Here is a 22,232-nt window from a genome sequence, read left to right on the forward strand (position 1 = left end):
TCTCACTGGGTCATTAAGAGCTCAGTCATGCTAAGCTTTCTTTGTTCAGTAATAGCCATGAGGTTAGCTGAACCTGAGCAGGACCTGGGTCTTGCCTTCGTAAAAAGTGGTAATATTAAATGACAGAATTCCGCCTCGCAGGTCATAACCCAGTCTATGTTATCCTTCAGAAATAATTGGCAATATTATTTTCTTTCTTTGTTAAAACTTAAAAAGTACAGTAAGTAAAGAGAAAAGTGCACAAAAATCAAATGCATGTCTCAATGAATGATTGTCACAGAGGAAACACACTGTAACTTCTACCTCTTTTATGATGCTGAACTCTAGCATTATCTGAGGCTTCATTACATGGATCTCAATAATTACTGCCTCTTTCCCCTCAAATATGAACACTAGGATGATTATTATTTACTTTCTTATTATTCTTTAATGGCTTTACCGAATAATCCTGTATCCATAAATACTCAGGCTACCTAACAGAATGCCATAGACTAGGTTGCTTAACCAATGGACATTTGCTTATTCATGAATCTGGAGAATGGAAGTCCAAGATCAAGGAGTTAACAGGATCAAGACCCTCTCTTTGGGTTGCAGATAGCCAAGTTCTCCTTATGCTCTCACATGCAGTTTCCTGTGTCTGTGCTCAAAGAGAAGAGAGGTCTATCTTTAGGACACTAATCTCATCACTACAGCACCATCATCATGACTTCTTCTAAACTTAATTGTTAGAATAACTTTCAGTTTACAGCTAGCAGCTAGCAGCCATGAGCAGCTTGAAGAGCTTGAAGAATCTACACTCATTCAGGCCTGATAGGAATGCCTGCAGGATGGGATGCTGTGGTCTAGCGAGCCATTAGTGATACCACATCCTTAGCACTTATGGTTAGCATTGCCAAGCTTGTTGTTGTCCTTTATATTTTAAGATGGTAACCAGCTGAATCATTTATTAATTATAGTAATTTAATATAGATTTTATTTTCTATTTTCTATACATGCAATTACTAAATGACAGAGTTAATCATGACAGTTTTATTTCTTTGATTCTTATGCTTATGTTTTTATTTCTTTTCTTGCAATGCCACAATAGCTAGGGTTCTCCTTGTAATGTGGACTACTTGTGATATCCAGTATTCTTAGGGCATATTTGAGTCTAGATGAAAGGCTTTTAACATTCACCATTAAGTTTCATGAATGAAGTAGATTTTGTAGTAAATAACCTCTATGAGATTAGCAAATCTACCTTCTGTTCCCATTTTATACAGTGTTTATACCATGAATGAATAGTAAATCCCAATTTAATTTCCTTTTCTTCAAGTAGTCCTTTCTAAAGTCTATAATTCTTTTTTCTTACTCTTGTTAATTATACCTACACATTTGTCAATATTTACTCTTATTCTCATGCTCATAGAAGGAAAGTCCTCTCTTACCATTGAACATTCAAGTGCTTTAATGCTAGAAATCCTGTCTTACTTGTTTAAAAATACACTGTCAGAATGTTAAATACATACAACATATTAAATAATTACTAATAGAGTCTTAAAAGATAGCTTTTCATATGGTTTGTTATAGTGATTGATAGTCTGCATATCTATTTCAGCATTTTCCAAATTATAATATAAGTTATATGGCTCTGCAGTTATGGTACCACATTACTAATATAGTCTCAGTTGGCATCAATGGTATAATGACAACTTCTAAAATACATTTCTCCAAATGTAAAAGTATATTTTTATTATAATAAAAGTTTTGGACAGGTTTGATTTGTTTGATAAACTGTTATCTTCTAAGTAGGCCAAAGAGAGACAACAGGACACTGAGGTTATAGATACCCACTGAGAAGCAGAATTCTGGGCAGATGGGCAAAGAATGAATACATAGCTGACATTTTATAAGACTCAGTGGCTCCTGCCATAAGAACATGAGGTGGTGTTTAGCCTTAGTTCCTGAAACTGTTTCTCAACTCCCTGAAATTCCCAATTCCCAAAGTGCTCCTGAGAGTCTACTTAGAGAAGATGGTTGTGTTATACAAGATCAATTGGGTTATTAGGATCTCAGCAGCTCCATTCTGGGAACCCTCAAATAGTTTTGAGAAGCAGAACAAATTTATCTTCAGGTGAGAGAAGGAGAAATTTATTGGAATCGAACATTTCAAGCAAGATCTATAAATATGTGTGCAGCAACCCACAGGCAGCTATATCTCCTGGTAGACAGTAACCACAGGCAAAGAGATGAAACCCCCTTTGTGGCCAGGTATCAGCTAGAATTATAGAGAATATCTCACTTTCATTCAGATACTCCTGGAGGGAATACTAGGAGCATGTATCAAAGGAAAACCAGGCTCCATCCTAATTCAGCAGGTGGTACTGGAGCATTGGGATCTGAAACACCTGCCAAAGTAGCAAACCTCTTGTTGGATGAGGAATCCTCCATTCTTCCTGTGCTATTCTATGCAGTGTCTTCCAGTGATTACATCCCTTGATTCTCTGTACTAACGTGAGAAACAGTAAAGAGCACATGTTATTTCCATTTTGTAGGTGGAAAAACAACATTAGATCTTAATTAGTTTCTTTAGATTGAACAGCAAATGAAAGGCATGTCTTCAATGGAAATCTAGGGTTAGTTCAATATAACACAGGTATATGTTGTTTCATTTTATAAAAGGTCTGTGATCTTGGAGAAATGATTTGCAATTCTGAGCCACTGTGTTCTGTTTGGTTTTATGGGCATTATAATAATACTTATAAATCCTTAGAATGGTGGAAAAATTGAATGAAAATTTTATGTATAGATATGTGCAATGCTTACCACAGTGTCTGTATTTCAATAACTTAACAATAACCATTTACAGTGAGAGCATATAACATTGGAATTAATTAATTTGGAGCACATGGAGATAGAGTATCTATTAGTCATATGCCCTGTTCATAGCTAACATGTTCAAAATGTCAGTGATTTTTCTAAGAGCTTTATGGCCATAAATTAGCTCATTTTATTGTTAGAAAAACTTTGAAGTTGGTGCTATTTTAATATTCACAGTTGAGGAAATGAACTAGAGAAAGTAGCTTACCCAAAGAAACCTGCCCAAGTTTAGTGGCAAAGTACAACAAACCCATGCAAGTTGATTCCCAAAGTCTGTGCATTTAACTGTTTTGTCCTCCTGTTTGGGATGAGTGCTTATGATACATAATTGCATTCTATGTACTAATTAGTAACTATATGCTAATTAGTACACAATTGCCTACAATCTGATCAAGAATTATATTGGTTTACATTTTGAGCTACAGATGTACTTCTGTTTATGTATATTTCAGAAATATAAACCTTGAAAATTCTATGGACCATTATTTATTTATAAGTATGGACTTCAAAATTTCTTTGGCATGAATAATCAAGTATTAGCATCTACTTACAACTCTTTATTATCCTAAAGATACATCTGTAACATGTGATGACATACGTAAAATTAATATACCATTTTTTATATCATGAAACCTTGTCAAACTCTGGGCTGTGTGTCCTGGGTACATTATATTTTAGTCTGAGAACTTCTTTACTTTCATCAATATTTCTATAGGCTAAAAATTAGGTTTAAAAGGACAACAGGAGCACTTTGGATTAAGAAGATGAATCATAAAGTGTCAGCTTTAAATGTAATGGTTAATTATAGAACATATTTTAAAATTATATTTGACTATATAAATAGTGATTATTAAAATAATATCTTTCCTTGGGGTAGGGGTACTGAGTATTGATCCCAGGGGTGCTTAACCACTGGGCCACATCCCCAGCCTTTTATATTTTTGAGACAGTGTCTCACTAAGTGACCTAGGACCTTGCTAATTTGCTGAGGCTGGCTTTGAACTTGTGATCCTCCCATCTCAGCCTCCCAAATCATTGGGATTACAGGTGTGTACCACCATGCCTGGCTACCATCATTTTCATATAGCACCCATGAAAATAAATTTTATTGTTTTATGTATCTTATTTTTAGCACTAGTGGTTGGAGCTATTTTTTTTCTTATTTCTTATTCAGGCATAAAAATCATAACACACTCTGGAGGGATTGAGCCAGAGGTAAAGGTCCACTTAGTCTTCTCTAAGAGCTGCATTCTACCTGTTCTGGTCTCACTGCAGCTTGCTTAAATCCATCTTCCATTTGCTTATCCTCAAAACTCCATGACTCTGTGTAGTGTGATACAGAAACTCCATTTCTACCAGTGGACAAATATAGATCTATAGTTTGTAGTTTATCAGATTTTCTCTAGAATAGTAGAGGGAAACTACCACACAAGAGCAGGAACATATGCTATATAGCTGGTGGAAATGGTCCAGTTACCCCACAGCTTATGCAATTAATGTTTAAAATGATAATGGCAATGAGAAAAGGGAATAGGAGAAAATGTAGGGACATGTTCAAGATGATTATTGAATTTAGATGTTTATTAAATGGAAATGTTGAAGAACCTATTTTCCAAGAATGCTAAATTTAATTTACAAGCATTAGGGCGTTTATAAACTTTGAGTATATCCAGAGTGGCTACTCTCAAACATTTGAAATTCGATATGAAGGATGCTTTTGTGTCTGGCAACCCAGTGTACAATACAGTGCTTAGAACGTAATAGGCAATATCAATTTATTCTCAAAAAAAGAAAACTAATTTCTCTAAATTCAAATCATAGTTCAGATATAAGATTCCACAAATCTAAAATTGACTGCCAAAGTTTCTACCACATCTTCTGGATGAAACCATTTCTATTTAAATGGCCATGGCAAAATGTGTGTTTCAATGATGGAGCAGGATACATATTTGTATGACTCCTCATGGTCACTCTTTTCTGCATCCCTCTCCCACCCTCCTCAACCCACTATCTTAGCAAGGCAAACTGTCTTTCTAATGTGCATTTATGTACCACCTGTAGACCTCCTATTATATTACCCAATCCCACCTGCAAGTGCATAGTGTGTCTACATCAATAAGGAAACAGTTTCTATCCATGGAAGTTTTTAAATGAGATAGAAATATGAAATGTATACGGCAGTTTACTATGACAATGTTAAACTTCATCGGACCCCTGCAAATCTAGGAAACAATGATGGTTAAGAAATCTCTCCATTATTTTGTGTTCCAGGAAATCAGCTTACTGCAAAGAACCCCTCTTCCTCAAATGTCTTAGATACCAATCACAGGTGCCCCTTGTTTACAACTATGACAAGGCCAGTCTCAGATTCTCCAAATTCTCATTCTGCTGGATAAAATTAACCAACTGTTAACTGTTAGTTAAGATTTTCTCCTTATCCCATGACCTTGAACTCAGCTTTTCTACATGACTGGAGCCTTCTGGGAAACTCAGGCAGTGTGAAGATCCCCCTTCAAATCCTCAGTCTTGCCAATCAAGTCAGAAAGATTTCAGACAAGTCACTCAGAGTTACAGGCATGAGTTATTAGAAGTGATATGAAAGGGAGAGAGGGGACATTCTCAAGGGAGAAAGTTGGTCCTCTTAGAAAGAAGAGGAACAGCATACATCTCCTTGATCCATTTACTGAGGGTCTCAGGAAAGTTTCCACAGAGCCTCACCCAGGTCCACCTCTTGACTTTTGACAGGATGACATCAGACTTTTAAGTTCCCACTGCCATGACCACCCTAGGTCACTGTGGCCCATAATGACAGGTTCTATTTGGTTCCAATTAGAACAGATTGTACAGTTTATGGTTAGAGGGAATAATCCTATCTCCCTGAATCCTGGTATTTGGTCTGTGTAACGATAGTAAAAGTCTCTCCTTTAGGGTAACTTGTGTTTCTCTTATCAGAATTATTTCAGGCTTGCATTTCTCCTGCAAAAACCAGTAGTTTGCTGAGGAAAGTAACATCCTGCCCACTTAAGCTATGCAGGGCTGCAGGTAAATTGGGTCTTGAAAAAGAATATACATGGGGACCAGAACAGAGGGCCTATTTTACAGAATTATTCCCTAAATCTCATGACCCCACTACTCTGCTTGAGCCAGCATAAAACCTTTTGGAAGAGTCCCATCTGAGCAGAGGGTGGATATTCTGTGGAAATACTGTGCTATCACACCAGCCTTCCATCCCACCTCCCAGCACCTAGTTCTTGTCAGCCTTAGTCACTCCCTAAAAAAGAAAAATACTTTTTGACCAGCCTCTGAAGTGCTTGCTGATCATATGACCAGGGCTCTCTACTGCCATAACCCCCATTCCCTTCCCCCAACCTAGAAGTGGTTTTTTTTTTTTGTTTTTTGTTTTTTGCTGTTTTCATTGCTGCTATTTTGTTTTGTGCCTTGCAGAAATTCTTTAAAGTCTTTCCTTATTAAGTCTGGATTAGTTTTTTATTTGGCACATGATTAGTTACTACTAGTAGAAGCCAGCCATTTGCTTATTTTCTTTTTCTTCAAGAAAAAGTCGTTATTCACTGCAATTAAATACAACAGGCTTTATGAGAACATTCATGGTTTAGGAAATTCCTCATTTTTCAACCTGGCAGTAGTGTTTAAAAAGTGAATTAGATAAATTTTCTATTGAATTTTAGTTCTTTTACTTAGCTTTTAACTAATGATCACATCAGAACAGTAGATACTTTCATTTCTTATCAGTTATATTTAGAAATATAACCAGTGTTGTCTCATGACCTTCTGAAAATTCTCTGAAATATTCAGTGAAGAGTTGAGTTAATAGTGATGAAAAGTAATGGAATAAAGAAATTTAGAAGTAATGGCTTTGATTCCACAGTGACATGATTGTTTTTAGAGTTTCTTGACTATGATACTCTCTGTAAAAACTGATTGCAGAAAAAGGGCCCCTTTCACAAGAAGAAAACTGATTGTGCTAACCAGCAAGGACTATAAAAGAATATTACATTTTCCACCTTAAAATTTTTTTGAAGAGCTCATGTCTAAATCCAGTTGGTCCTATGGTATATAATAAGCCTGGTGCAGGCTCCATCCTGCCCCAGAAACATTTTTAATATATTAAAATGATTTGTATTTTCAACCACCTTTGTGGATTATTCTTGTTGTTCTACAGTTAGTAAACCACTGATAAACCATCATGATATTAATGAAGTATTAGGCAAAGAAACATGCAATTTGCTTTGCATAGAATCTGTAAAATGCATTGATCTCCTCTCCAGAACCATGTGCATATAATTTACATAATATTCAACGATATCCTTAATACTAAAGCCCACAAATAACAAAAGACCATTTCCAAATTAAGAGGACATTTTTTAGTGTGCCCTCCACGTATCCTCTAGGTAAGGAAATTGTAGCTTGGTGTGTTAATAGTTTGACCAAGCCAACAAATACTGCATATATTTTCACTTTTCATCCATTTAAGTAAACTTGAACTAGGTTCTGTGTAAGCAGGAAAATGATTTTCAAATAATTTATTCTAAGAACTTTTTCCCTCTAATGCAAACTGAAAAATCAAAATTAATAACTTCAATTTGTTAATTCATTTTGAGACTAATTTAACTTCTTTTCCTGGACATAATTCCTATTTTTGGAGTTACTTACCACTGACTTTGAAGCCACTAGAATTAATTCTGTTCAGTGCATTGAAAGTTAGTCCCAATATAAAATTCATTAACTCCTTTTGATGAAAATTTTATTTTGTATACTGTCTGTAGGAATTAGCATACATGCTACATTCCATTTTCTGCAGTTAAACGCACAACTAAGAATTATACATCCAGGCATTTCTTTAAAATCATGTATAAATATATATTGACCCACTACCTTCAACTAACTGTTACTTTTTCTCTTTCTTTACAGAATTAATTTTATTAAAAGCATCTGCTCTTTAGAAAATATTTTATTAGTCTTGAGAAAGAAAATTAATTCCAAAAATCTAGGAAAAAGAAAATGTAATGGTTTCTAAATGAGGAGAATGTGAACAGATATGGAGAAACTTTCAAAACAGGAAGTGCATGGCAAATCAGTGAGACAGAGAAAACACTAGACAGATTCTAGTGCTAATAGAAAGGGGGCGGGGTTGCAGGGAGTGAGAGTAAGCAAACAGGTAAAGTGGACAAACATTATGCTCCCCTTTCCATTCTGCACAGCTGCTTATTCTGTCATTCTTTAGTTGGGAGATCCTCATATGCCTGCATTTTCCCATAAATTACTTTAAATTAAGTTCTAAATTTAACTTACTCTAAATATTGGTAGTAGCTGAGTACACCTGTGCCTCACTGTTGGATGTTCCCAGTCTGATGTTCTTTATAAGTATTGCAGCTTTAATGAGGCCATTTATTTGTAATTGGTCCCTACAGGAACCTACTGCAATATTTCATTCACTATAAGTTATTTTCAGTTATTATCTGGAGGTAGCATTAGAAATAAAATACATGAATTTGCTTGTGATCCTGGAGAGAGAGATGGTTCATAGAAAACTTCTTATAAGTGACAGATAAATAAACATACTCTAATCCTGACATCAAGGATGTCACACAGTTACCAATTCCCATACTGTTGCTCTTGGTCTTAGCTGGCAACCCCAGCTCCATTTCCCAGAGCAGCATGAGACTCCAAGTCAAAAACACCTAAGTTATCACTTTTCATCTCAACTTCCTATGACAAGTCACTCTCTCTCTTACCTGGTTTTGAGGTTACAGAGTCATTTGCTTTATCAGGTCAAAGTTATGCACTCTGATTACTTAAGACTTAGTCTTCCTCTTCTGTATTCACTTTCAGGACAGTGCTAAGATTTTCATCCATTTGTGCTATAAGACTGTAATATAGTTCTCTCATGTGGCTTTTTCAACTTTTATTTCCTTGTCTGTTCCTTCTAAAAGTGTTTTATTTGTTTTTACATATTAAATTTCTCTTTCCTCCTTTTTTCTTATGACCTATAGTGTATTGTACTTTCTATTTGTTTCTGTTTTAGGTGGCCAGCCTTCTACTGGTTGTATCCTGTGGGTAAATTTTCTTACCTCAAGTAATTCACAACTTATTCAGAACTGTTTGTCTTCCCACTAGGCCACAGTTAGAGGACTGTATTAGCCTGTCTTTGTAGTTGAAGCTGTGGAACAGTCTCAATTGAATCTTCTCTTCTGATATGGAACTTTTCTGGCAAATGTCCTATATCAAAAATTAAGATACCCACTTCTTATGAGGAGAACAATTTCCACATTTCTGTGGGAAAAAAAACTTAAAAAATTTCAAAGTTTGACACTTTTCTTCTTATTCTACTAAAATCTTGTATCATATGTAAAAGGTTCAAGGGATTATTACTTTCCCCAGAGTGCTCTGCTACCTTAATACATTTCTCTTCAGATTCAAGTGCAAAAATGATAGTTATCATGGTTGTTCCACTCAGCTCAGCCATTCATCTTCTTTCCTTCTTTGTACTATATTGTGGGTGGTGGTTGTAGTGGTGGTGGTAGTGGTGGTGGTGGTCTGTGTGTGTGTGTGTGTGTGTGTGTGTGTGTCTTCATGCTCATTTTATTAGGCATTTGGGACAAAAATCCTATGATCTGAGTTCTCTCCATCATCCCTTTTGACATTACAGGGTATATTTTTTAGTATTTCTTATATAAACTCACTGATGTTAAGAATGGAATATTTTACTCCTTTTGTAATTTCTCTGGTAGAACTCTGTGGCATCCTGTGACCACACATAAGAACTTTCCAGCTGTAGCATCAGGAAAGTTAGTATTATCTTGCATGTTTTTTGGTTGATATATTCCATCATTTCTTACTTTTTTTCACACATGCTAATATAGTCCACAAAGAAAGATGTGGTGTTGGTGGGAGTTTGGTAAAGTATGTTAGTTGTTTGGCTTCATGATATGTAAACTGGATGGGAAGCTCATTGTGAATTTACATAAATTCAATGTGAATTTACGAAAATGTGAAGAAAGTGCTTTCCTTTAGAATTGGAGAAAATGAATTATTAAGACCTTATCTGAGACAGGGGAAGAAGCTAAGCTTCTTCCTAAATTTACCATTTTCATTCATTTATTACTCTAATATAGGATCATAATATTCTAGACAACTATGTATGAATAATGCAGGTCATTTAGTAAGGAATCTTTTGGGCATTTGGAATTGTTTTCATTCCACATTTAAACTGAAGTTTCATTTAAGGTTTAGTATGAGGTTTTCCAATATTAATAAAAAGAAAAAAAATAGTGAAAATTACCAATATCCCAGCATGAAATGATATCTACCTGTGGGACTTATGTTCACCTTTAGGCAAGACTAAATGCCTTCATTGTATTCTCTTTTTAATTATTAAAAAAAGAAAAAAAAATGTCATTTTTTAAAAAAACTAAACTATATGAGAATATTTTAAAAACCTTCTCAGATTGACAATTACTATAAAAATAATGAACTTCTCATCTATTATGCAGTCTTTTTCTGTGCATAATAATATATTTATGCAATAGGAGATGATTTGAATAATAGTTCCAAAGCAGACACATTTAACATTGTTAACATTTTTCTCTGAAGAATAACTATGTATGTAGTTGGGAATAACCTTTCACTCTCCAAAAACATGATTGGTGATGGGGCAATACATTACCAAGAGGGTAATTAAGCAAAAAGAATATTATCTAGACTTGCTGATCGTGTCTTTCTCTGGGAGTAAGATGAACATGAAGACTGTCTTCATGCAAGATAAAATATTTATCACAGCAAGATTGAAATTGAATGTGTATATTTTAACAATACTTTTAAGTAATCAAAGTGCTGAGTAAAAATATCTATAAGGCTACTTCTTTTTTTATACAGATATCTCCTCTATTACCAACCCATTTCTTATAGGGAGTCACACATGATTTTACAATTCAGAATAAATAATTTTCTTTAGAAAAATATAATGCATTGTATTAAACAATCAGCCCCCATGTCCATGAATTCTGCAACTGGATTCAATCAACTGGGGACTGAAAATAGTAAAAATAGAACACATAAAGAATTGTATTTCTTATCACTATTCCATAACAATACAATATAATAATTATTTATTAGCTTTTACATTGTATTGCATTGTATTAGGTATCATTAGTAATCTAGAGATGATTGAAAGTATGCAGGAAGATGTGTTTAGGCCATGTGAAATTACTGCATTGTTTTATCTATGAGATTTGGGTATTGTGGATTTCAGTATCCACAGGGAACCAAATCCCTAAGGATACTGAGGAACAACTGTAATTCTTATTTATTTTGGAGAGAAATTTAATGGAATATTTGAAAAATGACACATTGAAAAAAATCCAAGAGTTCTTGGATGTATTGTTGCTGTGCAAGACTAAAGGCTCTTTGAAAGCCTGTACAGATTGTGCAGGTGGATCAAGTGTTCTTTCCCAGGAGGAAGATAAATGCAGGATGCTTGTCAATGACCTAAGGGAATGTGTTCCAAGTCCTCCTAGTCTCCAAAGGGAACAGAGCATTGGAATTTAGATTCATGAAACATTATTATCTATTATATTTTTCCTTTATCCAGTCTCAAGGGGAAGGAATCTATTTAACTATCAATCATCTATCCTGCCATCCAGCCATTTACTTATGCATAATAAAGGGTTTTTTTTTTTTATATTTTGTGCCTTGATCATTTTGAACAAATAAAGCTCAGATTTTTTTTTCAGCATTGTCTTCAACTTGTTTACTACATGGATTCTTTTATTCTACAACATGCTATTATTATTACAATAGAATATTATATAAACTATTAACATTAATTCTACTGTATTATTTTATTAATAGTAGTATAGTATCTAAATATGTGTTTTCTATTTTGAATTTAAGTGGAGCATTTATTACATTTGGGTAATCTGGGGTCTTATGGTATGCATTATTATAAGAAACTCACTATGTAAGTACACAGAGCTGAAATAAAATTAATTCTCATGGGATAGAAATAGGGGAAAGTTTGGGAGTTTAAGCCAGTACAATTAAGAAATTATATATTGTTCTGTGAATTTTTATTTATTAACTTATTTAGTTTTTGGCAGTGCTGGGGATTGAACCCAGGCCCTCATATAGAGTAGGGAAGTGCTCTACCACTGAGCCACATCCCCAGCCCTCCTAAATTTTATTTCTTATTTGTATTTAATATATGATAGCTACTTTTTCAAATATTTCAAGCATGCAGTTTTGGCTTTTAAACAATTTGAAAAATGCTGATAATTGTGATTTATGAGATGCTTCATAATTGGTTCTATAGTAGGTGCTTGATATAACTTTCTCTAATCTTTATAACAAACAAGAAATGTGTAGACAGAGTGAACAGTTAATTGGTAAATCTGTAATTCAAACATAGACATATCAGATATCTATTTTTCTTTTCTGTATTTTATTAAAAATAGAGTACTTTGTTGGCAGTAGATTTTTTTCAGCATTTTTTTTTCATATCTGAGACAAAATTGTCATTCTGGTCTAATCTTTTAATATTTTAAGTTTATTATTTTTTAATTGTTAATGGATTACAAAGTGCTTATGATGAGCTATACACTTTTCTAAATAGTTTATAATGGTAACTCACTTATGTTTATGACAACCATGCCGCAGTCCGGCTGCAGCAAAATAACCGGGGGGTGACGACCAACTTGTGTAGATTGATAAAGCAGGAGTGGAAGCCATTTATTGCAGGACAGGAGCAGTATTTATACATTCCACACAGCTTATCTAATTAGCATAAACTAGATACATCAGTCAACCAATAAGGAATCTCCACACTTAATGGCTCGCTGGTGTTACTTCACAAACCACTCCCTCTGGCATTTTGCCAGGCGCCATCCAGACTTGTTTACAGACTCTAACATTTGCCAGGCGCCATCCTGACTTGTTTACAGACTCTAACAAACCATATGAAGTAGGTAGTATTAGTCCTATCCCAAACTTCTGATGAAGGCAGCAGGCATAGAGACATCCAGGTACTTGCTTGGATGACATGGTACCTCTAGAAAGCAAAGCCTGGGACACAGGTTTATGTACATGTAGTTTGTGAAGGAGCCAAACTTGGGAATAAAGAGTAAAAAATGAAAAAAGAAGGCAGGAAAGCCAAAATAAAAATACATTATGAAATTGGTCACCCGTGTGAGTGTCAGATGCTTGGCTCCACCAGGGCTTCTGGAGCAGCTGTGTATTGTCTGCCTGAGGTACAACAAGGGGAAGGTGTTGTCCTCCTATTCCTTGAGATTTGGCCCATGGAGTATAAACTCATCACATTAATTTGGCACTTATGTTTGAATGCCAAGTGTTTTTTTTTTTCAAGCATCCCATTTTTATGCATCATGAAGTAGGTTGAAGTCTTTTCAGAATTTTTCATCATACCCATGACTACAATCAGAGGTTAGGAGTAGGACTCTTATGGTTCATTCTTGTGTCACCTTAATCCACTCACAATATGAATTAAATCCCTCAACGAACTTTCCACACAGTGCAGAAAGTTTTGTGAGATGAGCAATTTTTTTTGCCTTAACCAGTTCCAAGTTCAATTTAACCTATCTTCATTAATCACTCATTATATATTTTCCTCACCTATGGGCATCACTTCAGTTGAGCTGATGGGTGCCTGATTAAGAGAAACATACCTTAACCAAAGCATAAGGCTTTTGGACCACACATAAGTAGTACTGCCCTGAAACAGCAGTCTAATTTTAACTCACATTCACTCACTGAAGTAGGATATTTTCAAATGAAATTTTCCTTCTTTGATGGTTGAAAGGAATGCCCTCCCATGAGATTATAGATGTTGAGTTTGAGGATATGCTTCACTGCAAAAACAAAAAACAAAAACAGACAGAGAGAACCTGTCCACCTGATTATGTAACTACTTGTGGTATAATCACCAATGCACCATTTTCTTTATCTCGTGAATTGTGTGGCATCATTCACCTTTGCAACTGGATTAATCTACCCAAGAGGAGTAGTTCCTATCATAGAAACATATTTTCTTCCATGATAAAGCATATTAGCATGCCAGGCTTCAGCCACAGAGGAATGACTTTGGTCTCATTTCCACTTAGCATCCTTATATGCCACAGCTACACCTAACATCATCACATCTTCATGGTCTATGAGTTGGGTAGCCTGTCAGCTTCCTCTAGATCCTTGGATCTGCTGTAAAGCCCTCTCTTGTTCTAGACCCCACTTGAAATTGACAACTTTTCATATACCCTGTTAATGGATTGGAGAGGTTTGCCTTTAAAATCTGATGCCTAACCAAATGCTATTCAACTTGGTGAATTAATGGTAGAGAAAGCAAGGTGTAACAATTTATCTTTTAGCTAAGATAGGATATCCTGGTTTTCAACAAACCAGGATTGTTCTAAGAACTTTACAAATTTTAAAAGTCCCTGAATCTCAACATTTCTTATCTTCAGCATTCATATGTTTCAAATATGTTCAGAATACTTGCCTCTTCTTGCTCATCTGGTTTGTTTCACTTTGTCATATGGTAGACAGATGATGTCTTTGTAAGAACATTAAAATGATAATATTGCTGGGAACCATATTATCAATTGTGGAATATTTCTCTCCTTACAATTCAGTGCCTATTGTTTTATTTAAAGATGTTTTTTATGATTATATTATCCCAATAAATTATAAATTCCTTAAGCACAAAAAATGCTAACGTGTTTTATCCTTTCTATAGCCATAGATATTTGCAAAGTATCTTGCTTATCTTTGGTATAAATTTGGTGAGTTATATTGAATGAAACTATATTCAGTGATTTCAAAGGTTCAGTTAAATATATGACCTGGGTTAACTGGAACAGTGTTATGAAATTGAGTTAAAGAAAATAAATAATAATAACTGGCAGAAAAAGAAAAATGCATTGAGAGTGAGAAAGGATCAGAAAAATGAAATAGTTTTAATGTGCCTGGCACATCGTGATCAATTGTACTTTTTCTAGGCAAGAATCAGTAATGTGACATCTTACTTAGAAGCAAATATAATTACTGAGATTCAGGAAAAAACAAGTCTTCATGTCTTCAGAATTTTCTACTGGTGACAGAAAAACCCAGGGCAACTGTTTCAAGTGTACTTAGAGCCAGTCACATGGCATTGCATGAAGATAGTAGAGTTTAGTTCAAGGAAGGAAGGGAGGATGCAAGAAAGAAAGAAGGAATGAAATACCTTAAGATTATTTCCACATCTGACAACAAGTATTATCTTTTTATTTCAATATTTGTTGCAGCTCTTAAAATAAATATTACTCCATTCCCACTACATCATGTCAAAAAGTTCTTTCACATATGCTTAATTCATATTCTAGAGTGGATGTACACTGTCACTATGTGTAGCATCGCAGTATCTATTTAAATAAGGGACCAATTATGTTCTTGGATCAGAGTAGTATTGGTTTTTCCCTTATAGGTGAATTGCTAGACTAAAAATAAGACAAAAATGCTGGTGATCATCTGTGCAATTTTTTCTTAAGGAAAAACATCTTTAATTCTCTTCCAAATATCAAGTTGAGCACACATGTTTAAATAATATTAAAATTAAGCAAGATAACTAAATTTTCTCCTAATGAATGATAAAACCAATTTATTGTTATCCTTGGCTATATTATATATTTTAATTTTAAAAATTCAAAAATATACAAAAAATATTTTAAAAATCTTATGTTATCTTTTCTTCAATCATTATATCCACATACACTATATTCAAGATACAGTATTCTTTTCCTTCATTTGGCTCCCATTTTCCCCATAGGTAGAAATTATCTTCAACATTATATTATTATTTCCCTGAATATTTTATTCTCTATATATGTATACCTATTTATCAAAATTATAATATAAATATTTCATTGTTCTGAGTTTTAAATTTTTGACTTTTTTTTTGTAATTTTACTGGGCTTATGTATTTTGGGGAAGACAACCATAGAGGCAAAATGCTTTTCTTATTTCCTTCCCTGAAATCCATTGCCACTCTATTTAATAGCCTATTGCTAAAGAACATAGGCATTTAGGGGAAGAGACTGTCTGATTTTACGGAATGTTCATCTTGTCTACAAGATTGTTGAATTTCTTCTCTTGATATTGCTCCTTGGTGAGAATTCACCCAGTCCACAAATGTTTATACAGTCCACTTTTGTTGGGAGACCTGTTAGTCTTACAGATTTTATTTACCAAGGCAAATATGATTTCATGAATAGCTAAATGATCCATATGTCAACTGCAGAGAGCAACAATGATCCCTCAATGTAACTCCCGAATCATGCAATCAATTGCCTGCTTGCAAGTTGGTTACACTGTTCCTCATCTGTCATGAAAGGGGCAATCTTTTATTATCACTTATTTGGACATACATGTGACTTTCCTGCTCTTATTGTCCCAAACAGCCATTCATGGCCTTATAGAATGACCTATTATTGTAGTTGTTCATATGGCTTCTGATCAAGGAACTCATTTTTCAGCAAATTAAATATGGCAATAAACTATTGGTCATGAATTTAATTATTTTACTGTATTCTCCATTGGTCTGATGTATTTGAACAATAAGAATAGTAAAATGTATGTATGATGTGTGAAAATATATTCTACTGTCATGTATAACTAATTAGAACAATAACAAAAAGATAGTGGAATGGACTTTTAAAGAGTCACTTTGAAGGTTCACCAGCTTGGTGACATCAACTGCTTTATATTTGTCAAGATGTATAATATAATTTAAATCGGTGAGAAAGGAAAAAATAGTATATCTCCTATAGCCAAGATAAACAGATCCCAGAATAAAGAGAAAGCAAGAGTACAGGCTAATCATAATTTTTTGCTTCCTATTTTTATGCATTTGTACTTTGCTAGATTTCAAGTATTAGATTCCCCGCAAATAAATAATTTCACCAGGAAACCAAGCAAATGAAGGTTAATACTGTTATCTGATCAGTGAACAACAGGGAAAAAGAGGGGTTAACATAGCAGATGGGGTGACTGATTTCACAGTCAAGAAAAATATGTATTGCTAACATATTGCAAGTGTAAGGAGAGTGTTCTGGTATTCAGAAGATCTCATGAGGCACCTCCAAAGCCTTCATAATTTAATGATGAAAATTGGTGACAGACAACAGACAACAACAAACCAATCAAAGCAAGACTATCAAACTTTAACACTTCATTAATGAAGTATTGGGTCACTCTGCCAGGCGAGGAGCCATAACCAGCTGAAGTGTTTTCTGGAAGTAAAAATAGTATGGAATTAATGGAGAAAGACTTCCCAAATGCCTGCTTCCATTATTTGATTAGTTATGGGGAAATAAGAGCTGCACTGGTTATTCATAATTACTTTGAAAAGAATATTATGAATATTATTTGGACATACATGTGACTTTCCTGCTCTTAGTGTCCCAAACAGCCATTCATATGTAAATAACATATAAAAGAATATATACTCATGTATATGTGTGTTATTGGGTATATATGTATATGAATATATGTTTGAACACAAAATATAAAATAATAGAATTTTGTGTACATGTGTTAGTATTAGAGATATGTATATAGAAATTTTGTCAGGATTACCCTAAAAATATTGAACAGGGATTGAGATCCAGCTAGGGGAGGGATAAACATCAATAAAAGATGAAGACAGTGACATATGAGACCTTGTATTAATTTTGGTTAAGAGTTAGCTGTTTTCAATTGTAGAAGGGATTGTCCTGCAGATAGAGGACAAAACTGTGGACTTATAAATTAAGTGTATTATAAAAAGTGGTTCAGGGAGGTCAATTTACAAAGAAGAGAAAGTGGTGGGTTTGCACTTTGTCAATGTAGGTCAGCTGGAGCTAGGTTTTCCAGAATTCTCTGTAGAGTTCTGTGTTAGCACTTGCTGCAAGGAGCGTTTCCATGAGACTTGGAAGGCAGAGTGAAGGAGCAGGCCAGTGCCTGTTCTCAGGTACTGCTGTAGCATCTCTGTGCAATTGCTAATCCGTTGGCTCACTTTGTAGGAGTGCCATAGCTCTAAGGTTCTTGGTTTCTCCAGCCTTTACCAGATGACCTCCTTTAGCCAGGGTAAGCACAATGTGAAACACACCAATTTCTCATGCATGTTTCCCGTGTTACTAAAATTTGATGCAGTAGGAGAAAATGTGAGTTTCAGTTTGTCTTCATGGGTTCTAATTTTTCATACTGGATTCCGTCTTGTCTTGATGGGTTCCAGTTACTGTTGTTGGTACTATTTGTCTCTGCTCCCCCTGCTCTGTGTTCAGCTACTGTCAGCTACCAGTTCTGTTGACATACAGCAATGCCAGGTCACTACCAGAATCAAAGGAAGCAATCTTTTATGTACTTTTTCATCAGCTTTCTTTTGTGGTCTTCTCTTGTTACTTTCCTTTATGTAATCTATGTACCTGGTTTACTTAGTTGTTTAAGAGTGAATGACTATAATTTTTTTTATTTCATAGAACTTTTATTTGTTTCACTTTCTTGATTTAACATAACTAATACAATTATTTTTCAATTTTGTATACCAAGTCTCTTAATTTCTCTTTCATTTCTTCCAATTTTATATAGTGTATGTTGAGCTACTTAATTCTTTCTTATAGCTTTCTAATTCTGTTTCCTGGCTATATGCTATGATCTAATAGATAAACTATTTTAATTTTTATTAATTTTTCATTTAAAATATTCTACTATCTTATTTTATTGTGTATATACATATATATAAGTTGTACAACATGATGTTTTGATATATGTGTATGGAGTAAAATATCTACTACAGTCAAACAAATTAATATATGTAATCAATGTTATATAGTTACCTTTCTTTCTTTGTGTGGGTACAAGAACCCCTAAAATCTATTAGCAGATTTCTAGTATACAACATTATTGAATAAAATTTTCATACCTATACAATAGATCTCTCGTCTTTCTCATCCCACATAATTGCAACTGTTTTTTAACTGTGCATTACCACACTTTCCAATATTGATAACCATGTTCTAATGCTTCTTTTCCAAATATTTAAGAGTTTTTTTTTAGCTAACACAATATACAGAATCTCATTTATTTCACTAAGCACAATACCTTACAATTTCATGCATGTTCATAGAAAAGGCTGTATCTCCTATTTTAAAGGCAGAATAATATTCCATCATGTACATTTGTGCGTGTGTGAATTCCTCACACATACTTAATCAAAAAGAATTGTTTTCAGAATATTTGGCCAGTCAAGCAACAAAAAATAGGTCAAATAGTTTATTTTTCATGTAACTTTGAGCTTTTACTGTGATGAAGGAGATGGATGATGTTTGCTCTTATTACAAAGTAAACAGACATCTCTACTCTTCTTCGCCCTTCCTTGCCCTACAAAGGTAGGAATGGAGTAAGATATCAATCAAAAACTCTGCAGGATGTTCCACAAATAGCACTGAAAATTCTTAGAACAAGATAAGACAGAATAAGAAGATAAACTTATTGTGAATTTGTTGTCAGTCATCAGAATCTGGGAGTCACTCAAAAGAAAACAATGGTTTTTAGCAATTATCAAAGAAAACCCATCAGTTTTAATCCATTCTTTTGACTTATTCGAATAATGAGCATTATGTACAAATCCACTCATTTATTCTACTGCCATTGGTTAAATGCAATGGTACAGTGAGTAAAAGAATATAATCTAATAGCAAAACCCTACTTCCCTTTCAGAATAATTTGTATATCTCACAAGGTCTTCTCCAAAACTACGACAATATAATTATGAATAACTGTTTCTTTTTGTGTGAGATTGGTGAGTGGATGTCATCCAGTAAGCTCCAAAAGGCATACTCTAATTGACAAAGGCTGAGAAATTCTAGAAAAATAACTGATAGTCATGAACCAAAGTTTGGAGTCCAGTTTTCTTACATATTCCTAGGGACTTGGCAGGAAGTCACTCTCCTAGCTTTCAGTCAGGACAGACTTCAAAACAACACTTTCAAAAGCAAATCTCAAAGAGAAAACTGTGTTGTCAATCTATGGGAAGAAGATTAGTCTGTTGGTATTCATTAGGGCTTCTTTGGAACATAATGTTAAACACTATCACAGGATTAGTTTGAATTTGAAGTTTTTCTTATCCTGTCTGCAAAATGGCAATTCTCAATAGCAGCATACTTTTTATACTTTTAACTATACCACTTAACGTATGAGCTCAAAAACAGTGTTAAGCAAGTTTCAATAATTGCATAATCATTTAAAGGCTAACATTTTTTTTTGATAAATTCACAACAGACACTGTTTGTGTCTTGGTTTTTGGTTATTGCATAGCATTATTGAGTTAGTTTACCTTTTGGACAAGTATTTTCTGTTTAGCCTTTATCACTGAAGTCAGAAGTTGTTATTTATATTTGTGCTTTTTAAAAGTCACAAAGGAAAACATTACGCCTTTCTTCACTTTTAGATTTTAACTTTTATCAAAGTGAAATTATCATATTCTTATCTGAGTTCATTGTGTCAAGGATAATAATCTTTGAACCGTCTAGAAAATATACAAAGATAGAAATCGTTCACACATGGTAACTTTTAATTCTTGCTCTATTTGTTGATAGTCTCTTCTGATGTAATGGCACTATAATTGTGGCATGCACATTTGTGACTCTAGTCATCACCATGGTTGAAAATACCTGGTGTCCCAATCAGGGACTGGAGGACTGGACATCAGCAGATTCTGTGCCCATGAAAAATAAATGACGCATATCTGAATGCAGCATTGAACAGCAGTAATGCTGCTCATGGGAAAATTCAAGCCTTCTGGTAAATTTATGCCTGTGAGAAGAAGTAGGCGAATAGGCTCAGAAATAATAGGTAACCTATGTCTCTCCTTAGTATTAACAGAAAAGTAAAATTAGGGCACAGCTTGATTGACTCCCACTTTTTAAAAGCCTAATCCATCCTCAAGTATTTCAGTTGTTACATAGCCTAGGCAAACTCAGATTCATGATAGGTACTATTTGACAGTTTTCCCTGTCTCTTGTTAATAATTACTCCTCAACTTCCACAATTTCATCTGAATCCTATGCCTAGAGATTCTGATTTAACTATAGACTAGAGTTGTCACAAAACATTGGTAGTTTTTAAACGCTCTTTGAGAATTTAACCTGCATTCAGGGTTCAGAATGTAAGCTGTATGTTTTGAAACACTGTTTTCATCCTGTACATTTTCAGGCACACAAGAATATATTAGTCAGGAGCCAAGACTAAAAAGCTTAGAAATAAGCCTATAATTTGATTTATCCACTTGCTTAGATAGAAAACTGTCTTCTTATATTTTTGATGGGTAATCATATGGTATTGACAGTTTCATACCATTAAACTTCTGACAATTCCACATTTCTTTCTTAGTCTAAGCCAAATATCCTTCCTTCTCATTCAGAATTACTTTTGTATTTCTGTTTGTTCGAGAAGTTTGGGATCAGAATGTTTTTACTCTTTTATCTTTAAAATCTCCCTTTGGATAGTGGTGGCTTTATCTACTGGACATCAATGCTAAGTATTTATTACATTGAATATACATTTTAAATTATTTCATTGCTATCTATAATAGATCTGTTTGTTCTTCTTTTGCCTGTAAACAGGTATGAGTATTCTGCCCATCAAATTGTTAAGGACAAAACAAACAAACAAACAAACAAAAACAACAACAAAAATAACCCTCATTACTTTTCTAAAGGCTAACAGCTGATTGTGAGTTATGGATTCATTCATTTGAACTGAGAAACTCAAACCCTAGAGTTTCCAGTCTTCCTTCATATATGAAAGTAAATCTACAGAATACCTAATGGCATGTTTCATACAATGGTAATCAGTATAGTATAGAGAAATATAATAATTTGAATAATAATGATTACATGCATTTATATAGCATTTATCTCAGTGTCTGTGCTCAGTAAATATTAGCTGAAACTTAAATGAAGTTGTTAAAAATAATGCATTTAATATAGTTAGAAATTAACTCTCTCTAAAGGCTGTAAAACTGAGAGCCATATTTGTGTTAATTTAGTCAGACAGTCAAGTTTAGAATAAGGATAGAGAAAATGTGAGAGACAAATGAATATTTCAGCAATTTAGGCTTGAAAAAGTAGAGTACAGTACTAGTGGCAGTAAAATAAAAATGACAGGACAGAGGCAAAGAGATTTCAAAGAAAATGTAGAACTGACTCACCAAGACTTCCTTGGTTCTTTGGAAGAGAAAAGATACTTCACTTAATGTTAACTTTCAAATGGCAGGAAGACGTATGAACAAAAAACACTAAAAGATAATTAAAGATAATGACTGGAGATTGAAT

This window comes from Marmota monax, unplaced genomic scaffold, assembly GCF_021218885.2.
Source record: "Marmota monax isolate L192 unplaced genomic scaffold, Marmota_monax_Labrador192_F-V1.1 WCK01_AAM20220418_F8-fsc00002, whole genome shotgun sequence".
NCBI lineage: Eukaryota > Metazoa > Chordata > Mammalia > Rodentia > Sciuridae > Marmota > Marmota monax.